The sequence below is a fragment of the Lipotes vexillifer genome, unplaced genomic scaffold, assembly GCF_000442215.2.
Source record: "Lipotes vexillifer unplaced genomic scaffold, Lipotes_vexillifer_v1.1 scaffold1120, whole genome shotgun sequence".
NCBI classification, from domain to species: domain Eukaryota; kingdom Metazoa; phylum Chordata; class Mammalia; order Artiodactyla; family Lipotidae; genus Lipotes; species Lipotes vexillifer.
The window spans coordinates 48156-60347 of NW_006797892.1; positions in this window are offsets into that span (position 1 = coordinate 48156).

The window sequence follows — 12192 nt, forward strand, 5'->3', positions numbered from 1 at the left end:
TGGCGGCTCGGGCATGATTTCTGCTCTGAGAGACAGTGCGTCATGAGTCAGCAATGTCAGCAAGGATTGGAGGGGGCTGTAATACTTGAAAGTGAGAAAAGATGATCTCTATAGCCTCGCTTTCCATTTTTTGGACTGGGGCGTTTGTCAGTTGCAATTCTGGTTTTGAGCACTACGTCCGTATGGGATTGGCAGAGCTGAAAACATAGGTGACAATCCTACTAAAGGATTTTAGATGAATCAGAATCAAAGGTCAGTCCAAGACTTAGAAGGTACGGTGCAGGGAGAGATCTTTTCTGCCCTTCCTGCCACCAGGGGCTAGTGTGTTATTTCCAAGCCTACTATGGGACTGTGGGTGTGATGAGTCAAGCTTGTTCTCTGCTCCCTCAACCTGCTCCTTTCCTCCCAGGCTGGGTTTTGATGGATTCTTTTTTTCTGGAAAAATTTCCTTCGCTCACTGTACACTGTCGTCCAAGTTATGTCTCTTTTAAATAACAATAATAATAGCACATATACCGTAACTATTATAAGAAATACAATTGAACACTTATTTTCAGGATGGTGATAGGAAATTTATAGGCATTGCCTAATTTATTCCATAAATAGCTCCATAAGGATACGCTGTTAGTATCCCCACTGTAATAGAGAGAAACAAAGCACAGAGAGTTAATGCTACTTACTCAAGATCAGGTACCTAGTTGAGAGGGAGAAACATGATTTAATGAACTTGGAGGGCATTATGCTATGTGAAATAAGCCAGAAAGAGAAAGACAAATCCTGTATGTTATCACTTACATGTGGATTCTGAAGAATACAACAAACTAGTGAATATAACAAAAAAGAAGCAGACTCACAGATAGAACAAACTAGTGGTTACCCGTTGGGAGCGGGTGAGGGGAAATATAAGGGTGAAAGAGTGGAGGTACAAACTATTGGGTATAAGATAGGCTCAAGGATGTATTGTATAACACGGGGAATATAGTCAATATTTTGTAATAACTATAAATGGAATGTAACATTTAACACTGCACAAACATTTAAAAAAAATATTTTTTTTAAAAAGAGGAAGAACCAGAATTTAGACAGCAGGCCTTCTGGCTCGAGATGGCTTGCATTTTAGAACTCAGCAAATGGTCCCCCTTCCCAGACTTTAAGCTCCTTAATGTCAGGACCCATACTATCTTTTTTACTCTTTTTCCCTGTCCTCTCAAAGAGCCTAGATAATTTCTTGGAAAACCAGCAGGAGCTCATTGAAATTGCTCATTTAAATTTATTTTTGAATTCTCTAGATTATTAATAAGGGCTCCCATACAGAGGTGAGACCAATAAGGAAGACATCCCAGAGAAATCCTGTAGAACATGGTGTAGTGGGAAGACACCAGGCTGGATTCAATTCTGGCTCTAGCTCTTATGAGCAGTGTGACTGTGAACAAGTCATTCCTTGACTTGAACCTCAGTTTTCTCATCTGTTAAATGGGTATAATAATATATAACTCAAAGTCCTTATGAGGATTTAATGAGCTAATGGGTATAAGTCACTTAGGGTATATAAAGGGCTTTATAAATGGCCATGATTATTATCATCAACATTATTTCTCTACCACCCATAGCCTGTATTCAAGAGCCTGTCACATTTCAAGTTCATAGTAGGCCTTAGGTTGCTTGAATGTATTTATATTACAACAGTGTAATCCTCAGTAGAGGTTTTCTTTTTCTAATTTGACCACTTTAGCATTCTCATGAAAAAGACAACAGAACACAAAAGCAGTTTCCTTATTTCATGTAATTGCTCCAGATTTCTTTCCTTGGTGGAGAAGGGGTGTGCTCATTAGAATCGCATTAAAATAACACTTTTTAAAATCAGTTATTTTGCACTGGACACACGAAAGATTTCAGACATTAAGATTAGAGTCGTTGGTATCCTTATTGATGCAAAGAAATAGCCTTGGCAGTGGGTCCCTGATTCCGCCTGCCCTTCTCCACCTCTGCCTCTGCTTTGTCATTTTGCTTGTGGATGACTGCTGTCTCCACCGTTTTCTCTCCCCAGTGCATCAGCTGTTTAGTGGCCAGAAGGCACTTTCTATAACACAGATCTGACCATGCCATTCTCATTCCTGGAACACTTCAATGGCCTCCCATTACTTAAAGGATCAAATCCAAACTACTTTACATGGCATTCCCTGTTCTTCTCTGTATGCCTTCAGCCTTATTTCTGGCTCCAATTCCTGCCAAATCCCCACCACACACATGCTTCACCTATATAACCTGTTCTCTGTGTTCTTTTATTCCCTGAAGCTTGTCTCCCTGCTTTTCCTCTGTCTAGGATTTCCACCTAACTCGCTCCAACTTCTCCTTTAAGACTCATCTCGACCGTCACATCCTTCAAGAAGCATTTGCTACACCTTCCATCTCTGAACTGGGACGCTTCCTCTCTGGCTCCCATAATAATTTGCACTTAGACTTATAAAATCCCTGAAACTTGCTTTGATCATTGATTTTCCTGCATCTATCTTTATCCATATTTAAAATCTCCATTTGAGCAGAGACTGTTTTCTCATGCCTGAATGTATTTTACATTCATGCAAAAACAAATGCGGTTCTGAGGAGACCAGGGGCAAGGCACGCTGAATGAAAGTGTCCTTATGCATCTCTCTGTACCTAAAACATAGGCAAGAAATACATCTTGAGTGATTGAAAGAATGAATGAAAGCAAGACATCCTACCACATGTCTGTGAGGTTTAAAACAGAACTAGTTCCCTTCTGGTCAAATCCAGTGGATACCCTTGCAGAACATTATCTAACTCAGAATGTCCGCTGATGCTTTAAGCATCCTGCATACTGGAGCGTGTTCAAGGTTCTTCCCTGACCTCACACACAGCGAATGCCTGAGCTCTGTAGGCTATTTGTAGAAAGTTTATTTCATCTTTGCAGAAAGCTGCCCAGTACAAATATTAGTCAGTTGATTTCACACAGAGTTAAAACAAGCTTTTAAAAGCCTTTTACCTCTCCTGTCCCCAAATAGGTACTTTAGACAGATTCTCGAGGGCCTTGGAAGCTTTGGCAGATTCGGTAAAGTGAAAGTTATGTTCTGTTCAGAAGCGGCCTTCTGTGAAAGCTGTCTTGGGGTTGATGCTGAAATTGTGCAGAAAGGGTCAGGGAAAGTGAAGGATTTTAACATGACACAGATTGGGTGAGGGTTGGTGTGGGAATCGCGATTCTGTCTTCTGGATTCATCTCAACGAGGCCGCTTGTGAAGCTGTTTCCCTTTGGTGCCAAGACGGTAACTTGATACTGTGAAGCAGCAAGGGCTTCGAATTTCAATGGTCTGAGGTCAATCCCAGATCTGCCCATCAGTTAGTCAGTGATAAACATGAATCCAACCCAGTTCTACGAGCCTTGAAACAATGGTATCACCAGCACAGTCCAGCAGAAATATAATGAGGTCCACAGATACAAGCTACATATGTACTTTTTATTTTATTTATTTATTTATGTTTGTAATTCTGGTAGCCACATGAAACAAAGTAAAAAGAAACAGGTAAATTTAATTTCAACATTTTATTCAACCCAGTATGTCTCAACACATAACCAAAAATGTTTTATTTAATCCAATATCTCCAAAGTGTTATCATTTTCGACCTGGACTCAAAATAAAACTATTAAATAGATATTTTGCATACCTTTCCTTGTACCGTGTCTCTGAAATCCAGTGTGCATTTTGCACCTACGGCACACCTCATGTCAGACTAACCACATTTCAGCTGCTCAATGACCACACATGGCTAACGGCCACCACATTAGGACAGCTCGGGGTTGGGGGGAACCACAATGCCTGGACAAATCTCTCAAGTTCTTAAACTTCTCCAACTCGGATTCCAAGATCTGCTTCCCAGAGATCAGATGAGACTGCAGGAAAATCATTATGTGCCCCAGCTTCCTTCTCCTGAGTATAAAGAATGGAATAAGAGCACAAGATATTACATCATTTTTAGCTGGTTTACTTGGTCGTTGTATTTCTCTCACTGAACCTCAAGCTGCATGAGGTAGGGAGTGACATCATTTAACACTGGGTCTCCAGGGACTAGTGTTAGTATACTAGGACGTGACTAGGTGTATTCGTTTCCTAGGGCTCCCGTAACAAAGTACCACAAACCGAAAGGCTTCAGCAACAGAAATGTATTGTCTCAGAGTTCTGGAGGCCAGGAGTCCAAGACCAAGTTGTCAGCAGAGTTGGTTCCTTCTGAAGCCTGTGAGGATGGATCTTTGCCATGCCTCTCTCCTAGCTTCTGGTGGTTTCCTGGCTGTCTTTGGTGTTCCTCGGCTGTAGGAGCATCACCTTAATCTCTACCTTCATTTTCACATGGTGTCGTTCTCCTTGTGTGCCTGTCTGCGTTCAAATTCCCCCTTTTTATAAGAACAGTTATATCAGATTAGGGGCCAACCCTACTCCGGTATGACCTCGTGTTAACTAATTACATCTGCAGTGACTCCATTCCCAAGTAAGGTCACATTCTGAGACAGTGGGAGCTAGAACTTCAAAAATTAGATTGGGCGGGGAAGGACGCAATTCCACCTATAGCAGAATGTGTTCAATAAACCTAAGTCAGATACATGAGTCAGTGATACTTGAATGTAAGGACAGCTTTCTATCTACTTCGGATGGGTTCCAAGAATATTCTACCCTGTCTGAAGAAGACAGGCAGGTTAAAAATCAAACAACGAAAACCGGATGTGAAGAGGACGAATGTTGCCGACGGGCAGTTCCATTCTGCAAAAGCACGTGCTTCGCACTTACCGTATTTGAAAATATTTAAAGCCGCTCCCCGAAGGTCTTTTGAATGAAACTTACTTAACTTCCATCAGCCTCAGTTTTCCTAGCTAAAGCTGCCTCAGAGTTGTTTAGGTAAATTAACATCCATGTCTTAAGTTGTACACAGAGGGATCACACAATTCATTTGGCCAGACTTACGTGCTATTGGTATCTGAAATAAAATGTCTCGCCATTAGGCGAATTCTCTCCTGTATACAAATAAGGCACAACTTCTTCCGTGTGTTTGAAACCCCACTGTCCTCTTTGGATCCACCTTGACATTTTTCAAAAACTCTTCTTTAAGTCAGCCTAGCCCTGCTTTACTCCAAATTGGGTGATCTTCTCAGCTCAGCTTTCACGCAGGCAGATATCCTTAAAACATCACACATCCTTAGCTCCAGAAAAATAATACTTGTGCACTGATCAAACATATGTGAAAAATTCAAGGTTTTCCAGTCTCCAGTGGTGCTTTGGTTGAGGGCCTTGGGCTCAGAGACCCTTGTGTTGGGGCAGGGCCAGTTACTGAACTTGGTTCTTCACTTAGGAAGATGGAGCTCTTTGATTTCAATCTCTCTTGACTTATCTTTTAAAAATAGTAGTAACTTCAATACTGGCGTTAAGCAATACTGGCTTATGCTAAGTTAGGTTGTATTGATTTTGCAAGGCCAGTAAAGTTTTATCTCCTCTTTGTTCTGATGAGAAGTTCAATTGTCATACTGTCCATGTTTGTTTCTCTTTTTCTCCACATAAAAGTTTATGAAATGAGGATGGAGGAAACCTAGAAATGCATCATGCAATCAAGTCTATTGATATAGCTAGACTTGTTGGGTCATATGGGTGGAAAACTTAGGAAGCAGTTTGGTGCAATGGAAATATATGTAGAGTTCAAATCCCAGCTAGAACGTTTATTCACTGTCTGAACTTGAGCATATCACTGAGTTACCTGACATCAGCTTTCTCTTCTGTTAAATGGGTATTAATGGTACCCATCCTACCTACCTTCCAATGTGGTATGGAGGCTCAAACAGACCATGTTTAAAATACTCCCGGAAACCTTTACATACTATCATTGGCTAAGCTACTGCAATGATGGTGATGGAAAGAGAGATGAGCCTCTGTCCTATTATTTACCTAGAGTGATGAGTCTGTCCTATTATTTACCTAAACTGACCACCTGACTCATCTGTTTATTTCTTCTATTTCAAGCATTTGGGTTGCTTCAAGGGAAAATGTAATGTCAAAGGGTGTAGTTGAAATGATCAGATCCCTTTCTTTTCTTTTTCCTCTTTCTTCCCTTGACTAGCTTCATCCTGGCATATACCATCACTGCATTCACTCTTTGATTTACCCAAAGCGTTTTTGAGCACCTATTCTGTGCATGCCATTCAAATACTCCTGGGAATATGGTACTCAATCACACAGACTTGGGTTTCTTCCCTCAAGGGCCTTTACAATCCAGTAGCCTCTAGGTCTCTATCTCAGCCCACCCTGTGGCTCTGAAAATAACCTCACCACTTTCTTTTAGTTCTTTTTCATTGATTCTGCCACCCTGGGTATGAGCTATTTCCTCCTTCTGCAACATTAAGCTGGCCTTTCCACATATTATTTTGTCAACCTGTTTCATACCATCTGGCTATTCTCTGCTCACCTTTCAACTCTAGGTTTAGACATCGATTCTTCCGGAAAGCCCTCCTTGATAAACCATAGGGGATAGGCGAGCCCTTTTAGCGCTTCATATTTCACTTCTCATGGCACATACCCCATCAACTGTACATTCCTGGTCTATTATGTAACTTCTACCAACCTATAGCTACAGAGGTTCCTGAGCTACGTGAATCCTTGTCACCACTGTAGCCCCTGAGTCTAGCACAGGACCTGCCATCCAGAAGATGCCCAGTGTTTTACTGCTGGAACGATGGCATGAATATCAAGTTCTTGCCTATTTGAATAGTTCATTGCCCTTGCTTTCTGGCAGTCTCTCCTAATTTCATTTCTTCCAAGTCCAAGTATAATTCATTTTGTGACAGCCTTTTTTTTTTCTAGTTGGCAAACTATTAGAGGCTAAAACTTATGCAACGCACCATGAAAGACAAGGTCATATTTTATCATCTTTGCCTGTTGCCGTAACCAGATTAGACATCTTTCTACGAGTGAGGTGAATGCAAGCCAACAGATATTTACCAACAGATATTTATCATGTCAAACACCTGATTACAAAAAAAAGGGAAATGTTAAAGATGAATACGGCAAGTCCCTGCCTTTAAGGAGTTTACAATCTTGTGAGAGACTGATAGTAGGGAAATTGGATAATTGAAAACCCAGTCAAAGGTTTGGTTCTGGGGCTTCCCTGGTGGCGCAGTGGTTGAGAGTCCGCCTGCCCATGCAGGGGACACGGGTTCGTGCCCCGGTCCGGGAAGATCCCACATGCCAGCGGAGCGGCTGGGCCCGTGAGCCGTGCCCGCTGAGCCTGCGCGTCCGGAGCCTGTGCTCCGCAGCGGGAGAGGCCACAACAGTGAGAGGCCCGCGTACCGCAAAAAAAAAAAAAAAAAGGTGTGGTTCTGGAAATTCATCATAAACTATGTGGCGGTGGTACCTAGTTTCTGTATATTAACAGTGTCATGTCTCCTCAAGGTCATGGGTTATCTCAGCTATGTTTAGGGTCCACCTTTTAGAAGGGACCAGAGAAGGAGAAGAAATGTTGATTCACGTCCCTGGGATATAAACTTTCTGATGGGTAGGAAATTCAGTTTTCATAATGGGATGTGAGTGCAAATGATTCTGAATCCATTCATGTACAAGACGATGGTATCTACTTCTTGCATTGATTTGCATCTAGAATGTTTACTTTTCCCTTCACTAGAGCATTTCATTTTCTGTGACAACATTCCAATGAAGAGAGTGTATGATTCTCTTTCTAGGAGTGTGGCTTAATGCTCCCCATTTCCCCAATCTAGAGGCAGACCCTTCGTGATACTCTCGGTGGGATGCTGTACTTAGCAACATCCACAGTGGAGCTGGTACCTCTCTGAGCTACTCGGAGCTGGCCGTATGTACAGCGACCTCCTCTCTTACAAAAAAAAGTTGCTTTACACCAAATCTATTCATTTCCTATTTTAGAAGCAGGCAGAGAATCCCCTGGAGAGCTATGATGGAGTAAGTAACACAGTGATATTATCCCAAGTCATATCTGCAGGGTAACTGTAAGCAAGCTATTTAAGGGAACACATGCCATTCTTTTCCTTTTGTGGATTTGGCTAAACGCAGTAATATTAGCAGTGGTGCAAGTCTTTGAAATTCATCTTGAATATACATTTGACACTAATGTTACCCTGGTGGTAGTGGTAAGAACTTTTTGTCCCCTTCTTTAGAAAATAGCTGGCTGTGAAAGGAGATAGATTGTGAGGGTGAAAGGCCTGCTCAGGATTGAAGGTTTCTTCCATACCCAGGAGATGAAGGATCTTTACTGAATGATGATTTACAATGCGTTATCCGTTCCTTCCCTTATGAAAAGGGTTTTTGCTAATATATATTTGCTTGGTTCAATTGTCAATTAGTTTATCTGCCCTTCTGTCTCCACCACTGTATTTGGGACAGTGGTGGGCAGCTCCAGCTGTCACTCAGGGATAGATGGCAATGGCAATGAGGTGATGGTATTGATGGCAAAAAATGACAGCTGAACTTTTGCTGCCCTAACTTCCCCTTGTGCTTGCAGCCATGTAGAGTACTGGTCCGACAATGTCAATTTCCTGGTTTTGACAGTTTCCAATAGTTACGTGAGAGGTTACCATTGGGCGAAACTGGATGAAGGAGACAGCAACTTTCTTGAATTTGTTTTCCAACTTCTTACTTTGGAGTCAGAATTGGATTGGTCCAAATATGAGTGTCAGCGTGCACTATTGGGGTGGACTCAGATTATTTGCTTAGTGTTTCAAAGCTGCCCATTTATAAAATGAAGATAATGATTGTGTCCCCATCCTGAGGCTGCAGGGTGCATTGAAGGAGTTACATTTATACAAAATTTAGGGCAATGGAAAGCATATGTTGAGAGCCGTTCTAATTATATTCTTGTTGTTATTAATAATGTTATAATCACCATCATCGTCATTAGCACTGTTAACCCACTTAGGTTCTGTATCTTGGAGTGGCAAAAACAAGATCTTTTTGGTAACCTCCAACTCTGGCTGGGATACGTCAGAAAATATTTTGTGATTGAATTGTTCTACCATAACCCTTACAGATATCACCCCTCATCTTAGCCAACAAAGAGGTCAGTCGTAGCATCCTTGAAAGGACTTTAGCTTTGGAGAAAGACATGGATTTGAGGTCTGCACCTGCCACTTACTAGCTTCCAGACCTTTTGCTTCTCTATCTGTGAAATGGGTGTGATAAAAATAAGGTTAGTAAAAACATAGTTCCTGTAGAGATGAAGTTAGATAATGTATATCAAGTGACTACCATTGTCTAATGCTTAGAATGAACCCAGTGAATAACTGCTGCTCTGGCTGCTACTTTTTATTAGTAATGGACAATAATAAGGCATTTACAGCTATTTCACAGACAGAGAGGTGAAGCCCTATGCTGCTTGGCTTTCCAACAAGAAATCGTTCAGTACGATGTTGGGGTGTTTCAACGGGGAAATTTTTTTCAACAGTGCAGAGCAACATTTGATGGCTTGACCTTGTTTCTCAGCGCCCTGAGGTGCTGGGTGAGTCAGAGCATGTCTTGGGCCTAGGAGGGATAAAAGGACTAGCTTGGGAATTTTTCATGCCACAAAACATTTTGAATATGTACATGTACGTGTTATCCTTTGAAATGTTCAAAGCAACATCTGTGAGAAAAACAGCAGAGGTTCCTGCCCTCATGAAGTTTACAGTCTAGTTGGAGACAGACCTCAAATATATGTACTATAAATATATACGTAATGTCAAAATCAAAATGTATATCATGTCAGACTTTGACAAGGATTTTAAAGGACAAGTCAGGGCCCTCTGAGACCCTGGGGCTGCAGTGATCAAGATAAGAAAACCCATGTTCTTAAGTGCCTGGTGCTGTTGGCTGGGAACTTCACTTGCTCCAGAGGCTGCAAATTTTTTTGAGATAAGCACGTTTCTCTTTGGAAATACCACCTCATAAGAAACCATATCAAGGCTACTGACTAGCACAGTGCCATAAATATTTGATTGTCACTAAGTTTTAGGGAGTTGAGAAAAAGAACCTCTACTGCCTTGTGTGGCTCCAAATGAAAAGTCAGGATGGAACATTTTGCAAACATGACACCTCACCATTGCAAGCCTGCCGCCTGCTCGGCTGGTTTGTATATCTGGGGCTGGTGTTTGCCAGCGGCAGCAAGATGGCTCCTGGCCTCTCTCTCTCTGCTTCCCCGTTGAGGCCAGGAAAGTGAAATGAAACAAATTGCTTTCACTTGAATCTGTGAAATGGATTCCTATTTTCTTTGTTGTCTGTTTTTTGTGAATTATGGCCTCAGAGCAATTTCAGAGTTCTTTGTCCAAGAGATGCTTTTTTTTGTAAGCCAGTGTAGTTAGGAAACCAAGATTTGTATGTGGACCTAATTGAGGTCGGATTTGAACCCATCTCCAACTGTTTAAGGATGTCTGGTGGATTTGGGTAACTAGCACTTACTCGTTGTGTGAGTGGGAGGAAGTAACCCCACCTCCCTTTTCGTGACAGTATGTACCACATTGGGTTCTTACTAAATGAAATAATTATAAACAAACAAGCAATGCTGCTTTGGTGAATTTTGTATCGTCGGTGCTGAGAGCAATGACTAGTACATAGTTAGTGCTCAAGGTAAGTGTTCTTATCATCATCACCATCATCTTCACCACCATCATCATCTCCATCCTCCACCTCATCATCATCATCATCATCTCCATCTTCATCTTAGTACGGATTCAGTGGCAGGAATTCTTCAATAAGACCAAGTCAGGTTCAAGTTCTGGTTCTGCCACTTACCTAATTTACTAACTCCCATACTGGGAAATATTTTTTCACCTGTTTGGAGCCTCAATTTTCTTACCTTTAAAAGAGACCATAATATCTATCTCTTGGGGATGGCTGTAGGGATTAAAGTGCCTGGCACACAGTAGAATGAAACACACCTCCCCATGTGTTCTCCAGAGGAAGCACTTTGCTGGACCAGAAGGGGGACCAATTTCATCCCCACAATGGGGCATATATGCTCACAGGGCTTTCTAGATTATACAACACATTCCTGTAGATTTTATCCCTAGAGAATCACAAGAGCCTCATCGGGAAGAATATACATTATGGTTTATATTAATCAATGAGGAAACGGGGTATATGGAGGTTGAATGACTTGCCAATAGTTCCACCATTATGCTCCTGGCTTTTCAACACTTGTCTCTGATTCCATAGTCACAGCACCAATAAAAGGTTAGAAGGTAACAAACAGGGAAATTACCCAGCATAGTGTTTTTTATTTTATTTATTTTACTGCAGTCCATAAAAGATTTTATGTCACAACCCAATTCACCCACATAAAAGTTTCATGAAACAGTTCCTTACTCTTTTCTATTCTTTTCCAGTGTGGTATAGTTTATTTCATTTAAAGAATGTTGGTGTGATAACCACTGCATGGGTTCTACATCCCAAGGGTTCACACCTACAGTTTGAAAAGCACATAACATTTCCCCCCCCAGATGGTGTATCGGGATAATCTGGGGCACCTTTACAGTGCCCAAGCCTGGATCCCGCCCTTGGAGATTTTAAGCCGGTGGCTCTGGGGTGGAGTCCTAGCATCTGGCTCTGTAAGAAAACCCCAAATGACCTGATGGTCCACAGGCTAAGGAACAATGTCCTGTTACATCACTCTGATTGTTTCCACCTGAAACACTCTTCTCTATTGGGTGTTTTGACTTTTGTTTTGTTTTGTTTTTTTTTGCATTTTCTCTATCACTTCCCAGAACATCCTTCACCAGGGAATTTGTCTATCTTGGTCTCATCCCTTTTGCTTTCTAGGAGAAAGTAAGACCCCCTATACTTCGGTTGAAGGACAGAAGTTTAGCTTTTCAGTTATCAGTGGGACAAGGAGCTCATGGCTCATGGGAATGACCGCTGAGTCCACGTATTGGGCAGGAGGCTTGTGAGGAAGGGGCTCTGGTCCTCTGACGATGTGGCTCTGAGAGGGGAGCTGACACATCCCTTTAAGGAACCCGAAAAGGCTGCTTAATTTAATCCTGCATTAGAGGCATCCCCGGAGTGTGATTGGAAATGGAAATGTAAGGATGGCACAAATACTGTTTATCCAGATTTTTCTTTCCAACCCTGGGGAGCTGGGAATTTAAAACAAACAAACAAATCACCCAGGGGCTCCCTGAACTAGTACCACCGACAGATCAGC